Raw genomic sequence first — 14,020 nt, forward strand, 5'->3', positions numbered from 1 at the left:
CCTTTATGGCGAAAGCGGCTTTGAATCTCTCAAAGGAGTACTTAGTCTTTGAGAGGGACTGCTGTTCATAGGAGCACGGGGAAGAAGAGACAGTCCCCTTTCGAACTTGGGGTCTTCACCCTTGTATAGCTACAGTGCGCAACGACCATTGGGCAGATCAAGCATTAGCCCCCTCCCACAGAAATGTTGAGCTATGTTGACTTGACCTGGCTGACCTACTGAGCCATTGGCGGACAGAACAGAGACAATGAAGGGTGCCTGCGGCTGCACAGTTAACAAATGCCCAGTAATTACCAATGAAAAACGTTCCTGTGTTAGCACCTGCATTGTTAAGCATAGATTTTTAGGCAATTGGGAGTTTGTACTTGCATGTTAAGGGAGTGATTGGAAGAGTGGTGGGGGGGAGTAGACAGCGACAAGAAGCTGAGCCACTGATGTCATTAGGAGACACCACGACATAGATGCATTAGACAGGAAGCACACGTGCCAGTCGCACATCAGGACATACACACGCACGCGTCTAATTTCGTTACACATTCTAATAAGACTAGTCTAGTGCAGCTTCAATGTTACAAGCAGTTAACTCTCATTCACATCTGAAATCACACATTTATCAGGAGCGCGGCAACGAAACACTTCAGCACCGCCCATCCAGGGACTAAAGCAGCGCCTTCGTGGCACGATTCAGCGTGGAGCAAGAATGTTCCTGCATTGAGACTCCTGTCTATGGGTTATGAAGGAAGATAAAGCCACCTTCATTATTGTGACACAATTTACAATAGAAGTGAATGCAAGCATGATGGCACACGAGTGCCATGGCACATATCGCAATAATAAAAAAAAGTAACTGCAACAACATTGAAAGTAATTATTTCTTTTAATGGGGGTGGGAGGACTTCCACCCCAGTCCCCCATCCAACCCACACTCCACCACTTCACCGTGGCCCCAGCCAATCCCGTACCCCAAACACTCAACATATATTAAAATAATAATAAACCAACGGGGTAATGTGCAAAGGAGTAAACACGGCATTTGAGGGCAATAAAACAATCATATAACTGGAGTAAAATAAAGACCCCTCATCTGGTAAAAGATCATTAAAGAAAGAGGAACGGGACATGAAAGGAATTGTCTGTATCTGTCACGATCCGCCGTCCCTGGAAACTATGGCAGAAATTGAAGAAGGGCTACTGAGTGGAAGCGCTCTAGTTGTTTACGGCGCATCACGTACAAATACGCGTCACGCCTAAGCGACCATGCGTTGCAACCCTCCTTCTTTGGGTATACACGCTTGTTCTCCGTCCACTGCTCTGGTGGTTCACGCTGTCTTCTCGCCTTCATTGCTTTGTCTACTCCATGCCTTCTACCTCACTTTCTCCTAGCGGTTCGTTCTGTTCTACCGACCGCCATTCTGCCCCTCCTCTACGCTCCGCTTACCGTCAGAGCGTACTTCCACTCTGAGCCTACTTACTCTTAACTTGCATTTCTACTACTCATCTGTTACACGCATTTGCGTTTCCTCTTCAAGGCCTTCTGGAAAGACTGGATACACCAATTTCGTCTCACGAAGTCGACTGCATTCAAGAACCGCAGTTTGACATCGTCCCAGGGTTTTTCAGCTTTGCTTTTCCCTGGTTGTGGGGCGGTCCCCCTGGAGGCCCTCACTGCCGGGCTGGCTGCTATTAGGCAGGGTAGCCTCCGGCGGGGCTTTTTCTAAGACTCATCCAAAAAAGCCAGAGCACGCCTGGAGAAGCCGAAGGGAGATATCTTCCGAAGACTCATCCGAGGAATCACGGACAGGTGAGGAGGAAGGGGAATCTGGGTCAGAAGAATTTTTCTTGGATAGTTTACCCCACATTCCTGAGAGTTTGCAACGCCAAGAGATGGTCAGTTTAGAACAATACCAAGAGCTTGTTAAAGCCATACAAGGTATTACAGTCGAACTACAGACTTTGAAGGCAGACAATGCTGCATTAAGACAACAGTTCTTCCGTAGAGAAGAAGATCGGGGAGATCTCCCACCAGTATCTTTACCATGCGGCAAATACGACGGGAATCCCAAAAGACTTAAAGAATTTCTGGATGCCTGTCAGATTTACTTTACTTTTCACCCCAAGATGTTTGAATTAGACCGGGCCAAAGTCGGATTTGTTGTCTCAAACTTAACGGGTAATGCCCTGGCCTGGGCAACCCTGCGGGTCACCGATGCCGATCCAGCCCTCAATGTTTATGGAACTTTTATCCAACAGTTCCGGACCAGGTTTGAAAGACCAGAGGTGTTGTTTACGTCTTATGAAAGTCTCTTAGACACCAAACAAGGCACATCTGACGTTCAGACATACGTGACCAATTTTCAGAGGATAGCCCAGGAGACTGGATGGCCAGACTCTGCAAGACAGACTTTATTCAGAAGGGGTTTACAAGAGGAGATAAAGGACGAACTGTCAAGAATTGCTAGACCTGCATCATTTCAGGAACTGATTTCCCTAGCTCTACAAATTGAATTCTGACTGTCGGAGCGCCGGGCAGAAAGAAGACGACCCAGGTTACTTGCTCCTCACCTTCCTTCTCCCAGTGTGCAGACCACCCCAGAAAGGAATAAACCTTCAACGGAAGAACCCATGCAAATCGGGACTACCAGAGGACCCCTAACGGCTGCAGAGAGAAAACGGCGAAAGGACTTGAGCCTGTGCCTGTATTGCGGATCCGACAAGCATCTCCTGACGGATTGTCCTGAAGTCCCTCCCAGGAGGTCGGTAAACGAACAACCCCGTCCGTGAACAGGGACACGGATGGGGTCTATCGGGCCAATCCCTGTGTTTCAAAAAACCCCATAGTAGAGGAAGTCTCACACCAGCTCATGATCCTCAAAGTGGTATTAGAATGGAAGAAGAACTGTAAGGTGGAATGCCTGGCCATGCTAGACTGTGGAGCAGCTGGCAATTTCATGGACGATGAATGGGCAACAAAGCACGCCATACCTAGAAGAAGTAAGCATCTACCAATACCTGTGGAAGGGGTAGATGGCTCTCCCCTATCCTCGGGTCCCATCAAACACGAGACTCATGAATTAATAGTCAGGATGAACACCCATCGAGAAAGAATTGCATTTGACTTGATAAAGGCGGCCCACTTCCCAGTGATTCTGGGAATCCCTTGGCTAAGGAGACACAATCCCGGTATTGACTGGAGCGCAAATACGCTGGAATTCCGCTCTAACCTCTGTTTATACAACTGTTTGTCCCAAGAGACTGAGCCGATTTAAGCTAATAACACGATGCCCATCAAGAGTGTGATTGGTATCCCGGAAGAATACCAGGAGTATTCAGATGTTTTTTCTGACATCCAACCCAAGCCTCTCCCACCTCATAGAACAGAAGACTGTAGAATTGAATTAAAACCAGAGGCAGAGGTTCAGTTCGGAAGAATGTTCCTGTTGTCCCTACCAGAGAAAGACGCTCTGAGGGAATATCTAGCCACCAATTTACAGAATGGTCTCATCCGAGAATCGACCTCTTCTGCAGGGGCTTCTCTGTTCTTTATCCCCAAGAAGGGTACCATGGAGCTCAGGCCCTGTATCGACTATCGAGGTCTGAACAGTCAAACAATCGGAGATCGCTACCCAATGCCTCTTATCAAGGACATTCTGGAGGCTGTGCGCAAGGAGCAAAATGGTTTACAAAATTGGATCTCAGGGGTGCTTATCATTTACTAAAGGAGACGAATGGAAGACGGCTTTTCGTACACCCCTGGGTCACTTTGAGTACAGGGTAATGCCTTTTGGCTTAGTTAATGCACCCGCTCAATTCCAAAGATTTATGGACACGATTTTCTCTGATCTGTTGTTCAGCAAGGTGGTAGTGTATATGGACGATATATTGGTCTTCTCAAAGACTCTTGAGCAGCATCGTCTGGACGTAAAGGAAGTCTTGGAACGGCTAAGACATAATCATATCTTCGCTAAACCTGAAAAGAGCCATTTTGAAGCCTCTTCTGTTCCTTATCTGGGATTTATACTTTCGGAAGACCAACTGACTATGGAGCCGAACAAGGTCAAGGCAATATCCCAGTGGCCCACTCCCGCTTCGGTCAAGGATGTCTGCATCGACCTGCTGGAGCTGAACTGCATATCCAGACCCCAGCATCTTCACTGTCGAAGCAACCGTCAAACTGACCCTGGTGGCCCTTACGATCCGCTACTTTTCAATTGCTCAATCGCACCGGTCCAGTGGAACCACGCACCCAGTCTCCAGCATCTTCGCAGTCAAATTAACTTCTCATACATTGCATTAGAAACTCTGCAAGCCAATGTTTGATCCCAGCTGAGCACTGCTCCCCACCTAGAACAACATGTCTGCTACTCCCAAACCGCTTAACTGCAACTTCGAACCAGTTTGCTGTCACACCACGCCAGCTGAGCATATCTTTGCCCAGATTGAACCTGAAGCTCACCGTTGCACCCGCTGTCTTCACTGCAGATCTTCATCAGCAGTCAACCAGACCCTGGAGGAAACTTCAAACCATGATCTTCGAACACCACACTAAAGCTGTTCGACTCAAACCACTCATCCAATCATCAACCACTTCACTGACGAACCAAAACTGATGGCGCTCCCGATTCACATCTATTTGAACCGCAAAACAAACCTCAGTTCAACCCCGGCTCGACGCCTTCTCTCCATCTGGAACAACGGCGCTGACACAGATGAAACAGATTCAAACTGCTGGAACAGAACCAACAAGCCTATTTTGATGGTGCCGGTGTTTCCACTTCCCCATTCCCATTGAGTCCTATTGGACTCAATGGGAATGGGGATTTACACCATTCCGCCTCCGGGATTCCCAGGACACCAGGGTCGTAATGCCCTGGTATTTCCGGGAGTCACGGAGGCGGAATGGTAATACGAGTCTGGCGGTAACCAGACGGTTTTACCGCCGCGGTTACCGCCAGACTCGTAATGAGGCCCCATGTGTGTTTGGCTATAGCTGCTGGGTAGTTGCCAGTCAAGGGATTTGCTGAAACAGTCTCGGGCAGGAAGCCGAGCTCTGAACCAAGAGTTCATGCCTGATTCTTCCAAAGAAAAATGCAAGTTAAAAGGAATATTAAAATCATAGTACTCTGCTACTCTCTTCACATGCACACAAAAGTGGCACACATGGAAATCTCCCGGCACCCCACTAGGCCAGTCTGGCCCCATACTCATTACCTGATAGAAAGCCCCATGCTCTCGAGCGACTTCAGTGGGCTTAGACTTAACAAACTGGCATCATCCCCCAAAGCTGTTCAACTCAGTTTACTTCAATGAGAGCACCTTCCAAAAAACAAACCACCGCCTAACGAGAATGGAGGGTACAAGACAGGAAAGGGCATCAGAGCAATGACTGGAAGGTTCTGGAAGAGAGCCATGCCTGCACTTTCCTGCTGGCCGGTGAGAGGGAGTTTAATGGAGTTTTGATGAAGGGATATGGGGCCAAAAGGCAACCTGCCCGAAATTCTGCCTGCTGCACCATTGAGACTAATTTGTTTGTGCCAACATGTATTACTTTAGTTTATTACCACTTTTGTAAAGCGTGGCAGTTTTATTGGTTGGGGAAGGGACCAAGAGAGTGGTAAATGTCTGAGTGCCGTATTCAAAGTGTTTTTTTATTTTATATTTTGAGATGTTGTAACAGGCCTCTGTGTCGCCCTGCGTCATTTTAGAGCGCTACATTTGGCAGAACAGAGCTCCAGTACTTTTCTTGGTCACAGCAATGGGTAATGAAGTGTATGCGTTTTAAACACAACTGTCCTTAATTATATATCAAAGAGTTATCACGCGTCTGCTCGGGATTCTTTAGTTTAGTGGATTTTTGATGAAAAACATCTGAATGCCGTAATTGTCCAGATATTGGAACGTTTCTGCTTGATTCTGTCTATCTCGCTGCCGAAAAATTCAAAAATTCACACGTGGTAACAAGTAAAGAATGTTAACGCAGGTGGAAATATTGTTCCCTCATGAACGTGAAAGAGAAAACAGTGCGACGGCCATTTTGGATTTCACAACCCATTCTAAATCCCACTGTTCCTGTGGTTTTGCTTATAAGATGAGTACTGAAGTGAAATCGGGATGTGATAGGGGAGCTGCTGGGTGGGATGGCCAGCAGTGCAAAGTAAAGGTCTCTGAGCAGGATCTGCAGGTTCTTGGGGGATGTATCGAAGGAGTCTCCCCAGATTTTCGCTTAGCTTTGAGAAGCCATTGGGGACAAGGTTACAGTCGCCTCCACCAACCCCTGTACCATTAAGGAGGTCACGAAGTGCTGGAAGGCTTCGAGCAGTGCTCTTGCGGCCCAGCGTTGCCATCCGTTTGGTTCACTGGAGGGAAGCAGTGCTCGACTGCTTGTCCTACAGCTAGGAGAGGAAGAGGGTTGAAGCTGCCTTGGAAGCCAGGAGGTAAGAGCTGAAACATCCACAGTTGCAGGGCAGTACATGTCAAAGTCACATTTGGTGTACTAACGCTACTGCAGTTTTTACAGCAAAGTGGCGATCAGGCCACCTACCATCTGGACTAGAGAGGCAGTGCATCCCTAAGCTGAAAGCATGTGTCTCACCCAGCACTGACACTATGAGCCATTCATTTCAGGCACAAGTAGTACCAAACAATATCACTGAAAGGAAGTCTGCAAGTCCCAGAATGCAATGGGAAATGCTATGGTTCCATGTGATAATGTCCCTGCAAAAGTGTCCCCATGCAAATAATTCGCCCAAAAATGGCAGTTTTTTGCAGAGACATTATTACATGGAACATACGACAACCCCCATACCCTCCGTGCAACCCCCAAAACCTTTTTTTGCAAGGGGTGCAGGGGACACCTCCTCAACCCTCGCTCTCCCTGTCCCTATATATATGGTCACCTATATAATGTCACCACAAAACTTTCCTGGCGACATTATGTACGTTGACTATATATGTAGGGACATTATTACCTGATATCCTAAAAGCATATTTGCATGCTTGGCAATTGCAGTTTTGGCAAAGTTCACTAATATGTGACAAGTGATTTAAAAAAAAAAATGTTCCAGGCAATAAAAAACATGCCATGATCAAGTACAAAAGGAGGAGTGGCGAATACAAATTAGTATCCTCTTTGAAATTAACAGTCAGTTTAGCCCTTATAACCCCCAAGATCTGCAACTCTATGACCCTGTGTAGTACTACAAAATGGGATTGAGATGTCGGCAAAATGGATAACATCATTTATAAAATGTGATGTTAAAACAATGTACTGGCCCCCACAACATCTAAGTAACACACCAGGTAGCCAGACGCTGAGCATTAACCCGGAAGTGAAAGGCAACACACTGAATTCGCCTGACGGATTGAAAGACCTCTTAATCGGCTGTGCAGAGCGATGCAGGGAAAATATTACCTGTATGACAGCTGCCTTCAATCAAAGGTGCTGCTGCATCACCCAACCACTAATGCATCCAGTGCCAGCTCCAGCGACTTCGAGCATAAGAGAGCTGGCATACCTGCCACTGCCAGACCAAGGAGAACTATAACCCACCGCCTTCACTTGCACCACCACTGCAGCTGGAATCTCAGCCTCCCTGCAGCCATCACCAAGGTGAACATTGCCTCTGCCTCCATCGCCACCCCTGTAGTGTGAACCATGGTAGAGGCCAAGAACAGGAGTGCCACCAATATCCTCCCCCCCCCCGTGGTACTCTGCGCTGCCAGTGTGTGATCAGTTCCTCATATTGTATACCGAATGTCCATATATCGAAACATATATCTTGAAAACCTTAATATTGAATGCATTCTTTTTTCTTTTTTGTGGGGGGTGTTTCCCCTAAACCCCTGTTTCCGATCTCTAAAAACCCATCCCAACGGTTTCCCCAAAGAATTTAACCCTTTACCCCACCCTAAATATATTCAATATAAAGGTTTTCAAGATATAAGTTTAGATATATGTGGGATTCGATATACAATATTCGATATAAACACTGTATACTGGATCGCATCATCATCAGTGTGCCATTTCTAAAAAACAATGATGATGACAATAGTGATTATAGCGGTGGTGCTGTTGGGGCTACAGCACTCCTTTTATGGCTGCACACCACCACATGCAGGGGCTTGTAGGAGCCTGTTCGCCTTTTTCCAACCGCACGCAGTGTTGGACAGGCTGCCGCCCACACAGCACCGGCATGGCACCCATAAACTGCTGGCTACTCAGACTGGAGGAACTTGCAGCATGCAGAAGTTAATGGGGGGGCTATGAAAGAAGATGTGCAGGGCGCAGCATCAACACTCCACTCCAAAGCCAGCAGATATGGGAGCTCACAGAAGAAATTCCAACAAGATTCTCCCTCCTCACGGGCACACTGGAGATAGGAGCAACCGTTACCAGACCCTATTAGAAGTCCTCATGAGCTGCTGCGCCCTACCCATCCTCAATTCCAGCTGGTTAGAGAAAAAGGGAGGAGAGGCGCAGTGTGGTGTTGTATGTCGGGCATCATTGGTGTAGTGTTTTGTTGGATTTGTGGATGGGGTGTTGTTCAGCTTGTGAGAAGGTGGTTGTTGTTGGGCTTAGGGGAGATGGGCAAATGGTTTTATGATTAGAGACAAAGTGGGTGGGTGGGGTATAGTAAGACCCAAATAATTCTTGATTCATCACATGAAGGCTATGCCGCGGTGGACCTAAAAACACATTTCCAAAAGGTTCAAAAGGTTCTTGCACATGAGTCGCGCATCCTATGCATCATGCTGGTCCTCCTTCCCCATCATCCAGGTCACTGTCCGGGTATTGCAGCAAAACTGAAGGTTGGTGGTTGGAAGATGTTGGATCAATCATAAACCACTGGCATTGCTCTGAAAAGCAATGATCTGGATGGTTGTCCAGTCCGCCATGCCATTGTAAAAGGGGAAAAACCATATGCAAATCAGCCCCCCTACCCACCCAAAAGGGCAGTTTAGCCTGATCTGCTTGGTCACATCCCTTCTGCACAAGACCGCAAGCAACCCATACATGTTGCAGACTCCTTGGGCCTCATCAGGGAGGTATTAGTTTGGATCTCTAGGCACAGCAAGCTCGGGACCCACGCTCAGGATCAAAGGCTGGAAGGTTTAGAAATCATCATAAAGCACGTGCATTACTCTGTGCAACACTCATGCCATTACAGAACTGGAACAAGCATATGCAAATCAGACGTCCTACCCCAAAGGTGTCAGTCCAGAAGCACACAAAGACAAGTTTCAGCCTCATTGGGCACCAACAGTCAGGTTTAGCTTGGGTGTCTAGATATTGCAGGGTCGGGATCGACTTCTGGGCCTACCAGTCCCACTTGGCGTGACAAAAGCAAAACTAAAGGTGGGTGGCTTGAAGGTATTAAATTACTCGTAAAACACTTGCACTGCTCTGGGAAACCCGCAAGGCCATCGTTTTTCCGCCAGCCATGCCAATACTTAGAGGAAACCCCATATGCAAACCAGAATTGGTCTACTCAAAAAGGGACAGTCCATCCTGTTCCAGGTCAGACATGGGCTCCCAGTTGGCTGATCGCTATGTGGTGCAACAGAAAGGATAGGTACCAGTCTTGCCAGCTACCTTGCACTTTTACCGTAATGCACTGCCTGTACAGTGCAGGCCAATGTAACCAGGACATGACAATCCCAAATGCCTTCTCTATTGGGGCACAGGTCTAATAAATGCACCGTTATATAGTAGTTCTCTTCTTGCTGTTTCATTAAGGGCCATGGCAGGAGTGGTTATCCAGCGTCACATTTATGATTGAAGTGCAAATGGTCACGGTGATGCAATGCACATACATGTAAAAAACCTTGTGACTAGTGAGTGTGAATTCCTTCAGTCTTCAGTGACTCATCCATGTGCATGCGCTTGACATTGCTGTCATCATTTCAGACCTTGGGAGCGGGAGGAAATATGGAGGTGTGAAAGGGTGGGGGCGTACGCGCAAGCATGGATCACAGTGCTGCTGTCGCGCAAGCATGGATCACAGTGCTGCTGTCGCGCAAGCATGGATCACAGTGCTGCTGTCGCGCAAGCATGGATCACAGTGCTGCTGTCGCGCAAGCATGGATCACAGTGCTGCTGTCGCGCAAGCATGGATCACAGTGCTGCTGTCACGCAAGCATGGATCACAGTGCTGCTGTCACGCAAGCATGGATCACAGTGCTGCTGTCACGCAAGCATGGATCACAGTGCTGCTGTCACGCAAGCATGGATCACAGTGCTGCTGTCACGCAAGCATGGATCACAGTGCTGCTGTCACGCAAGCATGGATCACAGTGCTGCTGTCACGCAAGCATGGATCACAGTGCTGCTGTCACGCAAGCATGGATCACAGTGCTGCTGTCACACACCCTTCGGGATTGGCTGTGTGACTCCATGAATGAGTGTGGTATTGCATGTCAGTTTCACATTGCGGGTCTATTGCTGTTTTCGTTCCTTGAAAACCTGCTACCTTGCATAGGTGGGAGTGGGGCAAGGCAACATGCATGCAGTTCAATGCTGCCCCACATTCGGAAAGTGAACAATGGTAAAGATCTGGGTTTGCAACTGTGGACTTCAGCCTTTGGCTTTGAGAGGGAGATATAACCATGTACATAAGGGCAATATGACATCCCAGACTTTGTTCAGGATAACTGAAGATGTTGGCCGTAGCATGCCAGGCAGCAGTCCCCATGGCACAGGAGTGCAGGACTGGCAGCAGTTTGTCTAGGGGGGTATGTCAGTTTGTATGTCAATACTGTAGTGTCTACGTCAGCCTCAAAAAGCTGGACGATGGAGATGAGGATCCCCGTGCCCAGCTTACATAGAGTGCCTGTTTCCTTATTTCTGTACCTTTCCTGCTAATCATTGGCTTTGGGGGATAACTGTTCTTACTTTTTCAATGTCTTCATCACCCTCCCATTTTGAGCTATCTATTCTTTTGTATGATTTGTGGTCGTAACAGGGGGTCCCCAATCAGTAAGTGCCTACAATACAATTTATTGCGACGATGTAAGTGGCATGTTCCCTTGCAGCATTTGGAGGGACGGAACAGCAGTTTGGGGCACGATATTGGCCATTCAAGCATTTTTGACTCACCAGGCAACTATTAGCAGCACTCTTTGCCTGGAGTGACATTGTTTAGGTATCTTATGTGTAATTAAGGCTATTTTCCGAATCATAATCAGGTGGTAAACGGTGCATTAAACCAGCAAGACATGGAATAGTGCATGCAGATTTTGTCTCTTCTACATGTAGTAAATATTTCCTGATATAAACAATTTGCTATCATGAGGTCAATAAAAACAGTCAGTAATTGGAATACAACAAAAGATATGCTGTGAGTGGGCACCACAAAATGTACACACACATTTCTCAAACGATACACAGTCCAATTAGAATGGATAATATAAACTTAGTCTCAGATGAAGGGCCTAAATGCAAAGGGATTCATACATGTCTGTGATCTTGTTGTCATTGGCATCCCTTACATAGTCAGATGAATGAAGAGTAGCCGAGGCTCCACCCTTATCTGACGGATAAATGGCAATATTTTCATCTATAATGCAACATTGATGGCGTGAATGGGTGGGTGTGTAGAGAAAGCAATGAGTGGATGTAAGAGAAGGTGTGAGTGACTGGTGGGTGAATGAGAAATGATTTGATGTGATGTGTGTTTTTGAATGTTCTGGGTGGGTGGGTGGGTGTGTGCCTGTGTAGAGAATGCAATGAGTGGATGGGTGTGTGCCTGTGTAAAGAATGCAATAAGTGGATGTAAGAGAAGGTGTGAATGACTGGTGGGTGAATGAGAAGTGATGTTATGTGTGCTTTTGAATGTTCTGGGTGGGTGGGTGAATGCATGTGTAGAGAATCCACTGAATGGTTGTAAGAGAAGGTGTGAGTGACTTGTGGGTGAATCAGAAGTGATGTAAGGTGATGTGTATTTTTGAATGTTCTCGGTGGGTGGGTGTGTGTCTGTGTAGAGAATGCAATGAATGGATGGAAAAGAAGTTGTGAGTGACTGGTGAGTGAATGAGAAGTGATGTAATATGTGTTTTTGAATGTTCTGAGTGGGTGGGTGTGTGCATGTGTAGAGAATGTAATGGGTAGATGCAAGGGAAAGTGTGAGTGACTGGTGGGTGAATGAGAATTATGTGATGTGTGTTTCTTCTAATGTTTTGGGTTGGTGGGTGGGTATGTGCCTGTGTAGAGAATAAAATGAGTCAATGTAAGAGAAGTTGTAAGTGACTGGTGGGTGAATGAGATGTGATGTGTGTTTTGGAATGTTCTGGTTGGGTGGGTGTGTGTCTGTGCAGAGAATGCAATTAGTGGATGTACTAGAAGATGTGAGTGACTGGTGGGTGAATGAGAAGTGATTTGATGTGTGTTTTTGAACGTTCTGGGGATGGAGGGGTCTATGTAGAAAATGCAATGAGTGGATGGGTGTGTGCCTGTGTAGAGAATGCAATGGGTGGATTTAAGAGACTGGTGGGTGAATGAGAAGTGATGTGATGCGTGTTTTTGAATGTTTTGGGTGGGTGGGTGTGTAGAGAAAGCAATGAGTGGATGTAAGAGAAGGTGTGAGTGACTGGTGGGTGAATTAGAAGTGATTTGATGTGATGTGTGTTTTTGAATGTTCTGGGTGGGTGGGTGTGTGCCTGTGTAAAGAATCCGATGAGTGGATGTAAGAGAATGTGTGTGTGAGTGACTGGTGGGCGAATGAGAAGGAATATGATGGTGTGTTTTTGAATTTTCTGGGTGCGTGGGTGGGTAGGTGTGTGTGGGGCACCTGTGTAGAAAATGCAATGGGTGGAGGTAAGAAAAGGTGTAATATTGAGTGGCAGGTGGTTGAAAGAGTATGAATGTTATGGTGTGTTTTTGAATGTTCTGGGTGGGTGTGTCCCTGTGTAGAGAATGCAATGAGTGCATGCAAGAGAAAGTGTGAGTGAGTGATTGGTGAGTGAATGAGCATACATGTGGTAGTGTGTGTTTGAATGTTCTGGGTGGGGTTTGGTGTGTGCCTGTGTGGTGAATCCAGTGTGAGCGAGTGCAAGTGATGTATGGGCGAGTAACCGGTGGATGAAAGGGGATGCATGTTTGTGTGTAAAGCCCTGGGATATTGGGGGTGACTGGGGACATGTTTACCACATCCTTTATTGACTGCATGTTTTACTGGTATTTTTGGGCAAAGGCAAGTTGATGTGTGCCATTCCCTGGCTAGAATGGCATTTTGGTGCAGTTAGTCTAGCCATTGCTTAATTTGGCATGATATTTATTACTCAGCATCTTTAAACAAGCAAGCATGATAAATAGTGTTACCTTGCTAGACTGATGTTTTGGCATAGCAGCCTGTATATTCTTCACTGTAACATGACATTTTATTAACTGAGCATCTATGATGAATAAAGCAAGATAAGTGTTATTATGGGTCTAGACTGGCTTACATTGGAACCAGTTTGGACAGTTTTTTCTATTGTGATATGTCACTTTTAATGGCCAAACCAGTGGGAGTATGTACTTACATAGGAGTACTGGCATATATTTGAGAGCCAGTTTTGTGCCCAGTGCCAGTATTGATACTATAGAAAATCTTCTTAAAACAAACATAAGTATGGTCTTATATTGGAATACTAGCATATATTGGTGGAGCCAGCATGGAAATGTATGGGCACAGTCAGCATACAAATGTTTTTTATATTACATATATTGCAGCGACCGTCATGATAATGCATCAGGAAATGCCCTGTGTACTTTTGGTGACTTGCATCTATTGTACTTTTTTTCTTGATTTATCCTACACCCCACAAAACCGATTGTTGGCCTTTTACACAAATTTTCCTAGAAAGTGTGCTTACTATTTTAACCCATTATTCAAAACATATACTCTGGGGATGGAGAAGAATCCCCCCAGGTACCCCTCCCAACCCATTTTCGGTAGTTCGGGTTCCCTCGCTATGCTCAGTCGCAATCATATACTTGTGGCAAATATTTACACCCTCCATAAAAACACTCATCAGCCACCACTGG

General features: G+C 46.5%; 1 protein-coding gene across 1 annotated transcript in view; it reads left to right on the forward strand.

The window, feature by feature from the left end:
• The window catches only part of CDCP2 (CUB domain containing protein 2), a 207,773-nt gene that overhangs the window by 45,137 nt on the left and 148,616 nt on the right, over positions 1-14,020 (forward strand). The gene's annotated exons all lie outside the window — the stretch shown is intronic.

The sequence above is a fragment of the Ambystoma mexicanum genome, chromosome 1q, assembly GCF_040938575.1.
Source record: "Ambystoma mexicanum isolate Mex_15411 chromosome 1q, UKY_AmexF1_1, whole genome shotgun sequence".
Lineage (NCBI taxonomy): Eukaryota > Metazoa > Chordata > Amphibia > Caudata > Ambystomatidae > Ambystoma > Ambystoma mexicanum.